This window comes from Myxine glutinosa, chromosome 8 (genome assembly GCF_964187855.1).
Source record: "Myxine glutinosa chromosome 8, kmMyxGlut1.1, whole genome shotgun sequence".
NCBI classification, from domain to species: domain Eukaryota; kingdom Metazoa; phylum Chordata; class Myxini; order Myxiniformes; family Myxinidae; genus Myxine; species Myxine glutinosa.
This window is the reverse complement of record NC_136268.1, coordinates 139,536,069-139,550,547: the sequence shown is the minus strand read 5'-3', so window position 1 is coordinate 139,550,547 and position 14,479 is coordinate 139,536,069. Positions and strand designations below refer to the sequence as shown.

The following is a 14,479-nucleotide window of genomic DNA, read 5'->3' as shown; positions in this document are numbered from 1 at the left end:
TTGCAAGTAAAATGTAAATATAGGCACGTTTTTTTTCGCATTTCAAAATGAAACTTCGTATGGGTAATTAACATTGGGGGATGCATGGAAGGTGATGATTTTTGGGATTTAACTTCTGGTTATACATCTATATATATGTAACCGGGTGGTTAAAAAAACACCGATAAAATCCGCACCGGAAAGTTGTGTCATCCTGCGAGAGTTAATGGGCCACGGGAATTGGGAGCGGACGTTACGTAAGCTGCGGGGGATTGTGGGGCGATACGGTTGAGACTTGAGAGTGAAGAGTGTCAGCCATGATGTTGTGAATGCTTGCACATGGGGCCGCATGTGGTGCCATCCGAACGGTAAATATACTCGTAGTATCCATTGAAAAACATGATGGAGTATAATGTAGCACTAAGCACAGTATCGTGTTTGATTAACGGAATGTTGCGCATAATAGCCGGATGGTTTCGCATCTGACGGCTCAGCACATGTTGTATGATGTTCCAGGGGGAGATTCTCGGACGAGATTAGTGCTGGTTTGTGACGACAAACAGCACGGGTTTTTTTGTGAGTAAATCAGAGTTTTCTCCACCTGCGATGATCGATGTGCGCTGTGGGATCCAGAACGAGAAGAAGAAAATGTCGGCACAGCGTTCCTTTATAGTCAAAGCTCTGACATATCTCACGACGTCTCCGTGTCTGCTCCAATCAGTGAGTTCCATCTTACCAGTCCTTGTGCCAATCAAATCCCGGACCAATCGCTGCTCTTCGGGGCGTGGCTCCACGGCCCAGCCTGATTGAGGTGGTGATGTAGCGGCTGCGGCACCAGCGGTAGTGTTTGATGCCTGGTTTCCGGTTGGTTTTTAATTTGTGTCTAATTATGGTGTTGATTGCTTGGCTTGCCAATGGTGTGTAGTGCAGTGTCATAAGGAACACAGGAAAATATTACAGAGGCAATTACATACAGGGGATTAATTACCCATAATCCCTCGCTAATTAACATACCCCATCCCTCATGGGGACGAAGATTTAAGCTTACCCGACATAAGGTCTACACAAATTTCCTACTTATTACATGATGTTTCTTCTTCTTCACGACAATCGGAGCACACTACCTATGCATTTTACCTGGACTAAGGTATTGCCTACCCCTTACAAACAAAAAGATAAATGTCCTCAAGTGGCCCAGTCAGAGCCCCGACCTAAATACAATTGAAAATCTGTGCCATGGCTTGAAGATTGCTGTCCATCAACGCTTCCCACACAACTTGACAGTTTGAACAGCTTTGTACAGAAGAATGGACAAATATTGCCCAATCAAGGTAGGTATAGAACTATTCCAACAGACTTAGCTGTAATTGCTGTCAACGGTGCTTCCACCAGGTATGAACTCAGGGGGATAGACGCTTATCCAACCAAGATATTCTAGCTTTGTATTTTTAATTAATTTTATGAAATTTGTAGAATTTATTTTTCACTTGGAAGTTGTCGGTTGCGATGTGTAAATAAAGGTGGAAAAGTCTTAATTTATGCATTTTAATTCCAGGCTGCAAGGTAACAAAAGGTGAAAAATTTGAAAGGGGGTGTGGACTTTCTATAGGCAATATGTATGTGTATATATACAAAAACGGAAGTGGCTACTCTTGAGACCTGCTTTCCACCTTCTGAAAGCCACATGTGGAGAAAGCCAACGACACATGCACAAACATACACACACAAACAAACACACACAAACACACAAACAAGAAGACGTCATGCGGAGCATGATACTTGTAAAATACGCCCCCCCTCGCCTCCCCAAGAAAAAATATTCCATTGATACAGCAAATTGTCCATTTCATCAAGATTAAAATTGACAATCTTGATCAAAGCTCGGATTAATAGGAAGAAAATTGACGATTTTTCAGATGAAAATGATGATTTTGGAAGGTTGACCTTGAGTTGACCTTTGACCTCAAAAATAGTTGGTTTCCCTATTTCGTGACTCAATGTACAAATGCTGTTCAATTTTCAAGTCAATCGGATGAAAATTGACGTTCTTTTCAGATAAAAAGTGATGATTTTTGAAGTTTGACCTTGAGTTGACCTTTGACCTTTTGGCCTAAAAATAGTATGTTTCCCAATTTAGTGACTCGATATGCAAATGCTGTTCAATTTTCAAGTCAATCGGTTGAGAATTTACGGCTTTTTAGATGAAAATTGATGATTTTTAAAATTTGATCTTGAGTTGACCTTTGACCGTTTGACCTCAAAACTAGTATGTTTCCCAATTTAGTGACTCGATATGCAAATGCTGTTCAATTTTCAAGTCAATCGGTTGAGAATTGATGGCTTTTTAGATGAAAATTGATGATTTTTAAAATTTGATCTTGAGTTGACCTTTGACCTTTTGACCTCAAAAATAGCATGTTTCCCAATTTAGTGACTTGATATTCAAATGCTATTCAATTTTCAAATCAATCGGATTTAAAATGGCGATTTTAGAAATTTGACCTCCAGATGACCGTTGACCTTTGACCTCAAAATCAATAGGCTTCTCAATTGGGACGACTTATACAACTTGGTGAAGTTTCGTGACGATCGGTTTAGAATTGTGACCTGTAGGCCGGTGACAATCAAACAGACAGAACCACAAATGGAACCGACCAATATACTTGAAAAATCTTCGATTTTGCAAGTAACAAACACACAAACATGACACATACACACAACCACACACAAACAAACACACACATGACACACAAACACACACACACAAACACACACACACACACAAACAAACACACACACATGACACACAAACACACACAAACAAACACTCACACAAACAAACACTCACACAAACAAACACACACACACACAAACACACTCACACAAACACAAACACACACAAACAAACACACACAAACAAACACTCACACAAACAAACACTCACACAAACAAACACTCACACAAACAAACACACACACAAACAAACACTCACACAAACAAACACACACACAAACAAACACTCACACAAACAAACACACACACAAACACATGCACAAACACACGCACAAACACACACACACACATACACAAACACACACACACAAACACACGCACAAACACACACACAAACAAACCCACAATCACACACACACACACACACACACACACACACAAACACACACACACACGCACAAACAAACCCACAATCACACACACACACACGCACAAACACACACACACAAACACACACACACACGCACAAACAAACCCACAATCACACACGCACAAACACACACACACAATCACACACACACACACACACACACGCACAAACACACACACACAAACAAACCCACAATCACACACACACACACACACACGCACAAACACACACACACAAACACACACACACACACACACAAACAAACCCACAATCACACACACACAAACACACACAAACACACACACACACATGCACAAACACAAACACACACACACACACACACACACACACACACACACACAAACACACACACACAAACACACACACACACACACACACTTTTATTATTAGAGACATACACTGATACACACACGGCCCAAGGAGAGTGCAACGAAGAGGATGTTTTTTTATGGTTCAATATCACAAATCGAATATGTCACAAAACAAAGAGTTCAAATCCTAGTTTAACTGAGATACGAGGGTCGTACAAACATTATATGAAGACTATATTCCCCATTTTAACTTCAATGATTTTTTAACCAATTCAGTATTATAACGATATATTCCATGTTCCAGGAGTAAGAAAATAGATTTAAATCTTTTTGTTACATCTTCACCACGTCGCCCCTTTTGACATGTACTGTATTTGACTCCTGTATCGTTTCCTTCGAATATTTTGAACGCTCCACGTCGAAGCAGATTGAACTCAAATGGGCGGGGATATAGAAAAAGGGGAGTGGCGTTAAAGAAAGGGGGAGGGGTCCATAGTTGAGGGGAGGTGCGAAGGAGAAAAATAAAGAAGGGAAGCAAGGCAATGAAAGGTGATCGGGGGAAGGATTCCGTTGAGGTGTCGGGGTGTGCTCGGTGGTCAGTGTGCTGGATTTTGCGCGGGAGCACGACGTTGAGGTGTGAGGCACGGACGGGACGTGCTGCGTCAGGTACGGGGTCCGTATTACGTGTTCGCCTTCACTTTGCACACACTGCAATGATTGTGATCGGTGTAAAGGTCACGCCACGAGGATGAGTGCTCCAGGAGATCGTTCATCCCGTATGTATACCTGGTGAAAACTCGCTGATCCCAACGTTGTATTCATTGAGGTCACAACCTGACCAACGTAGGGATCATAAAATCGGGAATTTTGTGGAATTGCACTGATCCTAAGGCCTATCATCGGGGACCGGGCTATCGGTAGTATTCATAATCGAATTGGAAGGAGACATGTTGGAATATTTCACCATGGAAGCGGCATGTCTTGAGATTACTGGGTCGGGTCCTGCACGGAGCTCCGGCAGGGGTATGCGTAGAGGGTGGGATGGTAGGGATTTTGGGGAGGTCGGGTCAGGTAGCGTAGAGGTGTGGGTTGAGCCATGGGGAGGGTAGGCAGGGGTGTGGGTGGAGCCGTATGGAGGGTAGGCAGGGGTGAGGGTGGAGCCGTAGGGAGGGTAGGCAGGGGTGAGGGTGGAGCCGTAGGGAGGGTAGGCAGGGGTGAGGGTGGAGCCGTAGGGAGGGTAGGCAGGGGTGAGCGTGGAGCCGTAGGGAGGGTAGGCAGGGGTGTGGGTGGAGCCGTAGGGAGGGTAGGCAGGGGTGATTGTGGAGCCGTTGGGAGGGTAGGCAGTGGTGTGGGTGGAGCCATAGGGAGGGTAGGCAGGGGTGTGAGTGGAGCCGTAGGGAGGGTAGGCAGGGGGTGTGGGTGGAGCTGTAGGGAGGGTAGGCAGGGGTGAGCGTGGAGCCGTAGGGAGGGTAGGCAGGGGTGATTGTGGAGCCGTTGGGAGGGTAGGCAGTGGTGTGGGTGGAGCCATAGGGAGGGTAGGCAGGGGTGTGAGTGGAGCCGTAGGGAGGGTAGGCAGGGGGTGTGGGTGGAGCTGTAGGGATGGTAGGCAGGGGTGTGGGTGGAGCCGTGGGGAGGGTAGGCAGGGGTGTGGGTGGAGCCGTGGGGAGGGTAGGCAGGGGTGTGGGTGGAGCCGTGGGGAGGGTAGGCAGGGGTGTGGGTGTAGCTGTGGGGAGGGTAGGCAGGGGTGTGGGTGGAGCCGTATGGAGGGTAGGCAGGGGTGAGGGTGGAGCCGTAGGGAGGGTAGGCAGGGGTGAGGGTGGAGCCGTAGGGAGGGTAGGCAGGGGTGAGGGTGGAGCCGTAGGGAGGGTAGGCAGGGTGTGGGTGGAGCCATGGGGAGGGTAGGTAGGGGTGTGGGTGGAGCCGTGTGGAGGGTAGGCAAGGGTGTGGGTGGAGCAGTGGGGAGGGTAGGCATGGGTGTTGGGTGGAGCAGTGGGGAGGGTAGGCAGGGGGTGTGGGTGGAGCCGTGGGGAGGGTAGGCAGGGGGTGTGGGTGGAGCCGTGGGGAGGGTAGGCAGGGGTGTGGGTGGAGCCATGGGGAGGGTAGGCAGGGGTGTGGGTGGAGCCGTGGGGAGGGTAGGCAGGGGTGTGGGTGGAGCCGTGGGTAGGGTAGGCAGGGGTGTGGGTGGAGCCGTGGGGAGGGTAGGCAGGGGTGTGGGTGTAGCCGTGGGGAGGGTAGGCAGGGGTGTGGGTGGAGCCGTGGGGAGGGTAGGCAGGGGTGTGGGTGGAGCCGTGGGGAGGGTAGGCAGGGGTGTGGGTGGAGCCGTGGGGAGGGTAGGCAGGGGGTGTGGGTGGAGCCGTGGGGAGGGTAGGCAGGGTGTGGGTGGAGCCGTGGGGTGGGTGGGCAGGGGTGTGGGTGGAGCGGTGGGGAGGGTGGGCAGGGGTGTGGGTGGAGCGGTGGGGAGGGTGGGCAGGGGTGTGGGTGGAGCGGTGGGGAGGGTGGGCAGGGGTGTGGGTGGAGCCGTGGGGAGGGTGGGCAGGGGTGTGGGTGGAGCCGTGGGGAGGGTGGGCAGGGGTGTTGGTGGAGCTGTAGGCAGGGGTGTGGGTGGAGCCGTGGGGAGGGTGGGCAGGGGTGTTGGTGGAGCTGTAGGGAGGGTAGGCAGGGGTGTGGGTTGAGCCATGGGGAGGGTAGGTAGGGCTGTGGGTGGAGCCATAGGAAGGGTAGGCAGGGGTGTGGGTGGAGCCGCCCGGAGGGTAGGCAGGGGTGTGGGTGGAGCCGTGGGGAGGGTAGGCAGAGGTGTTGGTGGAGAGAGGTAGGCAGGGTTGTTTGTGTAGGTGGGGCTGTGAGGGGAGAGTAGGCAGGGTTTGGGTTGAGGTTGATAGGGTAGGCAAGGAATTGGATAGCGGTAGGGAGGGTAGGCAGGGATGTTGGATGGAAGTAGGGATGGTAGGCAGGGGTGTGGATGTAGGTAAGGAGGGGAGGCAGGGATGTTGGAGGTAGGGATGGAAGGCAGGAGTGTGGATGGTAGTAGGGAGGGTAGGCGTGTAGGGTGGGTGGAGGGTAGACATTGGTGTGGAGCGTAGGTGGGTGTGGGTGTAGGCAGGCACGAGTGGGTGGAGGTGGAGAGGGTAGGCAGGAGTGGAGGTGGAGGGTAGGCAGGAGTGGAGGTGGAGAGGGTAGGCAGGAGTGGAGGTGGAGAGGGTAGGCTGGAGTGGAGGTGGAGAGGGTAGGCTGGAGTGGAGGTGGAGAGGGTAGGCAGGAGTGGAGGTCGAGAGGGTAGGCAGGAGTGGAGGTGGAGAGGGTAGGCAGGAGTGGAGGTGGAGAGGGTAGGCAGGAGTGGAGGTGGAGAGGGTAGGCAGGAGTGGAGGTGGAGAGGGTAGTCAGGAGTGGAGGTGAGGGGTAGAGCAGGGGTGTGCGTGGAGGAAGGGAGGTTATGCAAGGGTGTGATTGGAGGTGGTGAGGGTATGCAGGGGTGTTTGTGGGGTGTAGGTAAGTATGAGTGATGCCAGGGAGATTGTTGTTGTTGGCCATGAAACTCTAATATCTAGCCCCTTCGTTTTGCAGGAAGGATTGTAGATACGAGCTGTGCGTTGTTTTGAAGGAACAGGAGCAAAGGATGCTGAAGCAAGGTTAATCTTGTTTTGGGTCATGGTAAGAAAACGTGTGCTGTGATGCATGTGGCACTAAATGATAACAATACTCGGTACAGTATATTGGGCAGCTGACTGAAGGCAGAGTTGTGGGGTAATGGTTTCCTCCATTCTTCCCAGAATAGGAAGGGCAGTATAATTTGAGTATGGTGATAGATGTTAACCTGTGGCTGGAAGACGACAACAGGATACACAGCAAGGTTTTGTGGCATGGGAATCATTTTGTGTGCAATGGGGACGGTTTCAAGAACCATGTCCATTTCTTAAACACAAAGGGAGCGACAAGGTTTGCAGTTGGAATTGAGGAGGAATGAAGGGCTTTATTGTTTTTAGGGTGGAGAGGCTATTGATGAGTTTGATTTAGTTACAGTTATTGACACTTTGTTTAATGAGAGTAATTGAATGATAGAAGTGGAAGATAAGATGTACATGTGTGGTAGGAGGAGTAGTAGGAGGAGTAGGAGGAATAGGAATAGGAATAGGAGGAGTAGGAATAGGAGGAGTAGGAGTAGGAGGAGTAGGAGGAGGAGGAGTAAGAGGAGGAGTAGTAGTCATAGTAGTAGGAGGAGGAGGAGTAAGAGGAGTAGTAGTGTTGAGGAGAAGGTGGAGTAGTAGTAAGAGTAGGAAGAGTAAGAGGAGTAAGAGGAGTAGGAGTAGTAGTAATCTGCGTAAAAGGCAGTAACTGCATTGTATCGAGAGAAAGGGATAACAATAAGGAGAGAGTTGATTTTGAGGATTTTGTGGATTGAGATCAGAGATTGTACGACACTTGTAGGAAGCTTTTGTAGGGTTACTGGTGTGAGGGAAGAGCACGATAGATAGAAAGGAAGCTTGTAATAGGACTGGAGTCATAATAATTTTGAATATGGCATGTGTCAGGAAATAGTATTGATTATGGGGGATAGACTGGGCTCATGAATGGGGAAAGGGCAGAGCAGATGAGGAATTCCTAGATCTAGTCCAGGATTGCTTTCATTGTCAGTTTGTGGATAATCCCACGAGGGGGGGGTGCAGTGTTCAACCTCTTTATTAATGATCCAATATGGTGGAGGAGGTGGATGTAGGAGAACATTTAGGGATAAGTGACCATAACGTTGTATGTGCAAGGATTCTGTTAGGAGTCAAAGTCCTGGATAGTAGGGAAAGGCAATATCGATTTCAGGGAGGCAACCGTTGAAGGTACGAGGAGAGTTGGATGTTCTAGATTGCGACAAACGAAGAGGAGGTCAATGGGAAACCTTGAAGGAGCGAACGTGCGGGGTACGGGTTACGTACATTCCGGTGAGGTGTAACAGGTAGAAAAGACTATGGTGGTTGAGCTGGGAGGTAAAGATTAATATTTAAGGAGAAGCAAAAGGTATTTATTTATATACAAAATAATGGGACTGGAGACATACTAGTGTCACTGTGGGAGTAAACGGAGACTAGTTAAGAAAATAACTCTGCAAGCCTGAAGGCAATATGAGAAGAATATAGCAAAGTATAGCACACGCAAGAACAGGTTGAGACAAGTGTGGGCCCTTTGAGGATTAGGGCAGGGAGAGTGGTTAGTGATTAAAGCGAGATGGCAGGTTTATGAAATACACTTAGGCCACGGTTAACGTCGGTTTTGCGTTCCTGAAAAGTGACGTAAAGCAAATCAATTTGTATGTGTTGTGCATGTACATATTAAAATGTTGTGTTTTATTAGTATCAATAACATGTACACTCACCAGAGAGGGTTGTGAAGCTTGCTTGTGATGAGTGAGTTGAGGGGACGAAGGGGAGGTTCGTCTGCTTCTTCATCCGCGGATCAAACTGCATGTGTAGATTGTGGCTTCTCTTCCTGCTTTGATTTGACAGTGAATAATTTATCCCAAGACTGTTGGACTGACTTTCTTTCTTCTGCTGATGGGGTTTTTTTTTTTTTTTTTTTTTAAATAAATACATAGCGACTCAAGGTAGTTCGCAATGCGCACGAGAACATCGCACCTTCAAAGCGGAACGTTACGACTTGTAGCGAATCTTCGTTCCCTACTTTATCAAAGGCGTTATAGCGAAACCCACAGTTTCCCCACAGACACCGGATCTACGGGGTCATCGATCACGACTAAACTCGCGGTCGATGGGTTGCTAAGCAGAAGCAACTTCAAATGCCAATCCCCTAACCACGGATGAAGGGTTATTGGTCACTACACAAATACCTTTGGGACCACGTGGTTAGAAAGACCGGGAAATGAACCCCCCTCTCGCGTTTTCACACCTTGTTCCAATCGAGTGCGCCGAGCGGGTTTTTTGCGCTGGTGTGAATCACGGTTATGCTGCGTGATTTATGGACCTGATTAAAGAGTCAAATTCGGTTGACTGTGCTGGGCCAATGGGGAAAAAGACGTGCACGGACAGGTTGAATGGAAACAAAATGTACACTTTTATTTATTATTCACAGAACAAGGATGAGAGGCAGGCTTATCAATTCTTACCTATCTAAATCCCAACAGGCGCCTTGCACACACACACGGGGGATGAATCGCACAGGTTCACTCGTACCGAGCAACGTGCAGCCAAGTCCGACAGCTTCCGTGTGCAGCGCCCGGGCCGTTCAGGATGCGCAGCTTGCAGAACGTCCGCAGGCCGAGCCGCCAGGTCAAAGTCAGCACGAACGACGATCCAGGTAGAGGAACGATTTAGCGCAGGAAGGACGAACCAGCACGTCGGACAGCCAGCTTGAATGACCACGACGAAAGAGGGCAGCGAGAGAGAAGAGTTCGAAGTGCGATGGACATGGGTTCATATCGGGTCTAAAGGCTTTCTAGAATGTTCCACGGCCTCCCATTGGCCGAGGCAACACTGGTAGTTTGCTGGCGAAGTGTCCACGACCTGATTGGTTGTTTGCGTGTCCACGATCTCTCATTGGTCGTTTGCTGGTGAAGTGTCCACGACCTGATTGGTTGCTTACGTGTCCATGGCCTCTCATTGGTTACCTGCTGGTGACGTGGGTGGTTCTTTTAGCCACGCCTACCACAGTCGCTGTTGATCACGGACTGTGCTTCTAGCCACGCCTTCTTGCACACCAACATCTTCCTTCAACTATACGAAGGTTTGAAATCCTGCCTAAACTCAACGTATATCTGCTTTAATTACTACACAATGGGAAGGGAGCTAATCTTTACATTTAATAAGAAATAACTGACTACTGCAGGCTACATGTTGTCATGTAATTAACTAGAGGGGGTGTCTTTTATTGCAAAACCACAACAATATGTTTGTGTATGTATATGTATATGTATATGTATATATAAACTGAACATCAAAAGAAACTTCTCACTTTCATTTTTTGAAATGTGGAGCTTTACAAACACGTTTCTTCAATTGTAATGGCTGATTATGTAACGGGAACTTCACTTCAATCACCTGGTTGATCAACAATGGCATGCTGGAGTGGTTCTGTATAGGGATCTTTCCCTTTAAATAATGACTTTCATCATGAAATTGGTTGGACATTGTTCTCGTGGTTGGACATTCATTTACTGCTGTCTATAGTCACTCTTGAGCCGTGGTTCTTAACCTGGGTTCGACCGAACCCCAGGGGTTCAGTGAGCCAGTCTCAGGGGTTCGGCGGAGGTTCTCCGAAACGCATTGAAATTTTTTTTTTATTTTTTTTTTATTTTTGTATCAATTTTGAATCTATGTGTAATTACGCTTATTTATTAATATTATTATTATTTTGCTATGTATGTTACGAACGAATGGAAATGTTATTTGTAATTGTATTCCCATCCCATTCATGGTTTCTCTGGTCTGTTTAAGATAATTTGTTTCACACTGACTGTAGTAAGTTGAATCAATGAGCAACTTGCTAATTATTCTGTTGATGGTGCTTGCTTACTTACTTACTGGATTTTGGACTTTGCAGGTGTTCGGAAATTCCAGTGAATAGCCTCGATTAGCTTGCCGTGTGCCGTGCGTCATTGGTCGCGCCTTACTTTGGAGTTACTGATTAATTGAAAAGTAAGTTGGAAATGTTTGTGGATATGCAGGGCGGGTTCAGAGTTATATTTGTCAAAAGTGGATGGTGATTATAAAATATGATTGAATTACTCAGAAAATTAGGTGGAGGTGATATAACTCCTTTGGTCGCAATTCAAAACTAACAATTCACAGTTTTCTATGTAATATTATAATGGGATTTGACGTGACAGAGTTGAGTAGATAATAAATCCCGTCATCGTAACTAAGTTATGTTTTCTTCGTTAAAATTTCTCAGTTTTCAGAGGGGTACTGATTATATTTAAGCATGATCCTTTTTAAATTTTTGTCATATAATTATTTGCCCGAACTCGATTAAGATCAGTTTGTTCCTTCTTTTTTTTTTTTTTTTTTTTTTTTTTTGCAGTATGCCGAGCAAAAAAAGGAAGTGGTCGGAGGATTACGTGCGGTACGGGTTCACGTGTTTGACGGAACGGGACGGAAGTCAGCGTCCTCAATGCATTCTTTGCAATGTCAAGTTGAGCAACTCCAGCCTCGCACCAGCAAAACTACGGGAACACTTCAAAAAAACTGCACGGTGTGGGGCAGTACAAAGACGCAACGCTGGATGAATTCAAATTGAAGAGAGTCCGATTCGACGCAAGTGCTACCTTGCCCACTTTCGGTTTCGTTCCAATTGACAAACTGATCCTCACCGCGTCGTATGAAGTTGCGTACCTGATCGCAAAGCAGGGCAAACCGCACACCGTTGGTGAGACACTCATCAAACCAGCGTTGAAGATGGCCAACATCATGCTGGGAAAAGCTGCTGAAAACAAGTTGTCTCTCGTTCCACTCTCAAATGACACCATCAGATGCAGAATCGACGACATGAGCGACGACATCCTCGCCCAGGTAGTTGCAGATTTAGTCGCGAGCCCGACGAAATTCAGCCTTCAACTCGACGAGACCATCGACGTTTCGAATTTGAGCCAGCTCATCTTATTTGTGCGTTATGTCAAAGGAGATGTTAAGCCTCCAAAACTGGCCATTGCTCTGAAAATCGCCGTTGAAACTGTGAATTAAGTGAGAAGCCGTGCTCTGAATCATCGCATCTTCAAAGAGCTGGGCAATGAAATCGGCTCTGAATTCGAAGTCCTTCTCTACCACTCTAACGTTCGATGGTTATCACGAGGGAAGGTAGTGAGCTGTGTTCTTGCCTTGCGTGTAGAATTAACCCTGTTTTTGTGAGAACACCAGCATTGCCATGCAACGCACTTCCAAGAGTCAGAGTTCATCCTCGCCTTGGCGTACCTGGCTGACCTCTTTGACGCACTCAATCATCTCAATTGCCAGATGCAGGGCAGTGGAGTGAATGACATCGAATCTGAAGAAAAGCTGAGCGCTTTCCGAAAGAAGTTACCGTTGTGGAGGCGACAAACAGAGAACGACAACTTCGCGAACTTTTCGCTACTGGACGAGTGCGTGACCGGGATCGAAGACGAGTCTGAAGTTGGGGGTTCTGTTGTACCGGGGGAGCTGAAGCAAGCGATTGCCACGCACTTGGATGAGCTGGGAAAGTCATTCGACGGCTACTTCCCCGACCAAGAGCAATACCCAGCATGGGTGCGGCAGCCGTTTACTTTCGACGTTGCAACGGCAGATGTCAACCAATACCTCGACGACCTCATCGAACTTCAGCAGAGCCAGACTCACCAACAACTCTTCTGCACAACAACGCTCTCAACGATTTGGTGCCGCCAAATGGAAGGGTATCCTCACATCGCTAAAATTTCCCTTGAGATCCTCACACCGTTCGTTACAACGTATCTCTGCGAGCATGCGTTTTCAAAACTGGTGGACATTAAAACGAAGAAAAGGAGCAGGCTTGCATGCAAAAATGATTTGAGGGTGGCCCTTGCCAAAACAAAACCACGCATTTCCCAGATCGCCTCCCGAAAAGAAGAACAGCAAATGCATTAAGATGCAATTCTTCTTAATTTTTTTGTCAAATTTGAGGGGTTCCGTGAGTGTTCGGTGGGTTTCGTTAGGGTTCGGCGCCTTTAAAAAGGTTAAGAACCACTGCTCTAGAGGCTTCTGACAGGGAAAACAACAAGAAAATTCAGATTCCACGCCTGACATCTGGACAACATTTAAGGGCAATTGGGATGCTTGAGGCTGGTGTAGTGGGTAAGCCAGCGAGCAATTGCCCAACGTCTTGGTTGCTCACAGCCTGCAATTTCCAACCTGGCCAGGCATTACGGTGAAACTGGAACTGTGAATGATGGTCCACGAAGAGGATGACCCCAGGTAAACACCCCAAACCAAGACTGCTGGATTGTGCTGCAGTATCTTTGTGATCGTTTCCACCCTGCGACGCAAACAGCTGCAGTGACAAAAGGTCGCCACAACAACCGCATCAGTGTCTCTACTGTGCGGAGGCGCTTGAGAAGTCGGGGCCTGGTGGCAAGACGTCCTTGCAGAGGTCCAGTATTGAACGTAGTGCATTGGCGGAACTGACTAAGATGGTGTCTGCAGCTTCGCCGCTGGACACAGCAACAGTGGAGTGCAGTCTTGTTCAGCGATGAGTCTACATTTTGCCTCCATGCTGCTGATGGGTGTCAACGGGTATGGCGCAGAGGTTGGGTTGAGGAAGGTATGCATCATGCTGTATTCGCCAGATCAATCGTTGGGGAGGACCCAGTGTGATGGACTGATGGTATGGGCCGGCATTTCCACCCGTTTCAAGACACCTCTGGTTGTCATCGAAGGCAATCTCACTAGTCAGCGTTATGTCAATGAAGTTTTGAGACCTCATCTGCTGCCATTTCTCCAGGCTCATCCTGACATCGCAGTTTTCCAGCAGGACAGCGCTCGACCCCATGCTGCTTGCCTGACCACAAACCTCCTCCAGGAACAGGGTGTTGAAGTGATGCCTTGGATGCCTTATTCCCCTGACCTCAATCCCATTGAGCATTGCCTATATGGATGAGCTTGGTCGATGTCTTGCATCGAGGAGATCAATGGCTGTCAATCGGCAAATGCTCATTCAAGGCTTGCAGGAGGAGTGAGACAGACTTCCCCAGGACTGCATCAGACGCCTGGTACAGAGGATGTGTCGAAGGTGTACAGCCTGCATCACAACTTGGGGAGGACACACATGATATTGAGGAGTGCTGTCATTCTGTCTGACTGAGGACTGAATGTTGTGTCCATTCCTGTGTCATTTTGTTTTGACTGTATTCAGGTGCGTGCCTTTGTGTTGCAGTGCTGTGGTTTTTGTTGCACCACCCCTTGTGATGTTCATGCTTTTTGTTTTTTGTGATTGAGGCAACCTCTTGTTTATTGACATGTGCTTAGTAAAGTTAGCTGAACGTGATCTGTGTTCAAATATTTTTCATTTTTGCGTGGAG

General features: G+C 47.9%; 1 protein-coding gene across 13 annotated transcripts in view; it reads left to right on the top strand.

Moving 5' to 3' along the window:
• The first annotated feature begins 3,949 nt into the window (after nucleotides 1-3,949).
• TMEM150A (transmembrane protein 150A) overlaps nucleotides 3,950-14,479 on the top strand; it is a 185,359-nt gene continuing 174,829 nt past the window's right edge. For 4 of the 13 annotated variants that reach the window (XM_068125297.2, XM_068125294.2, XM_068125291.2 and 1 more), the window contains exon 1: nucleotides 3,967-4,140. The gene's annotated coding sequence lies outside the window, so the exon portion shown is untranslated. Of the gene's footprint in view, nucleotides 4,251-7,035; nucleotides 7,123-14,479 lie in introns of all 13 variants that reach the window. The other 9 variants (XM_078783770.1, XM_078783763.1, XR_013624402.1 and 6 more) reach the window with 7 other exon arrangements.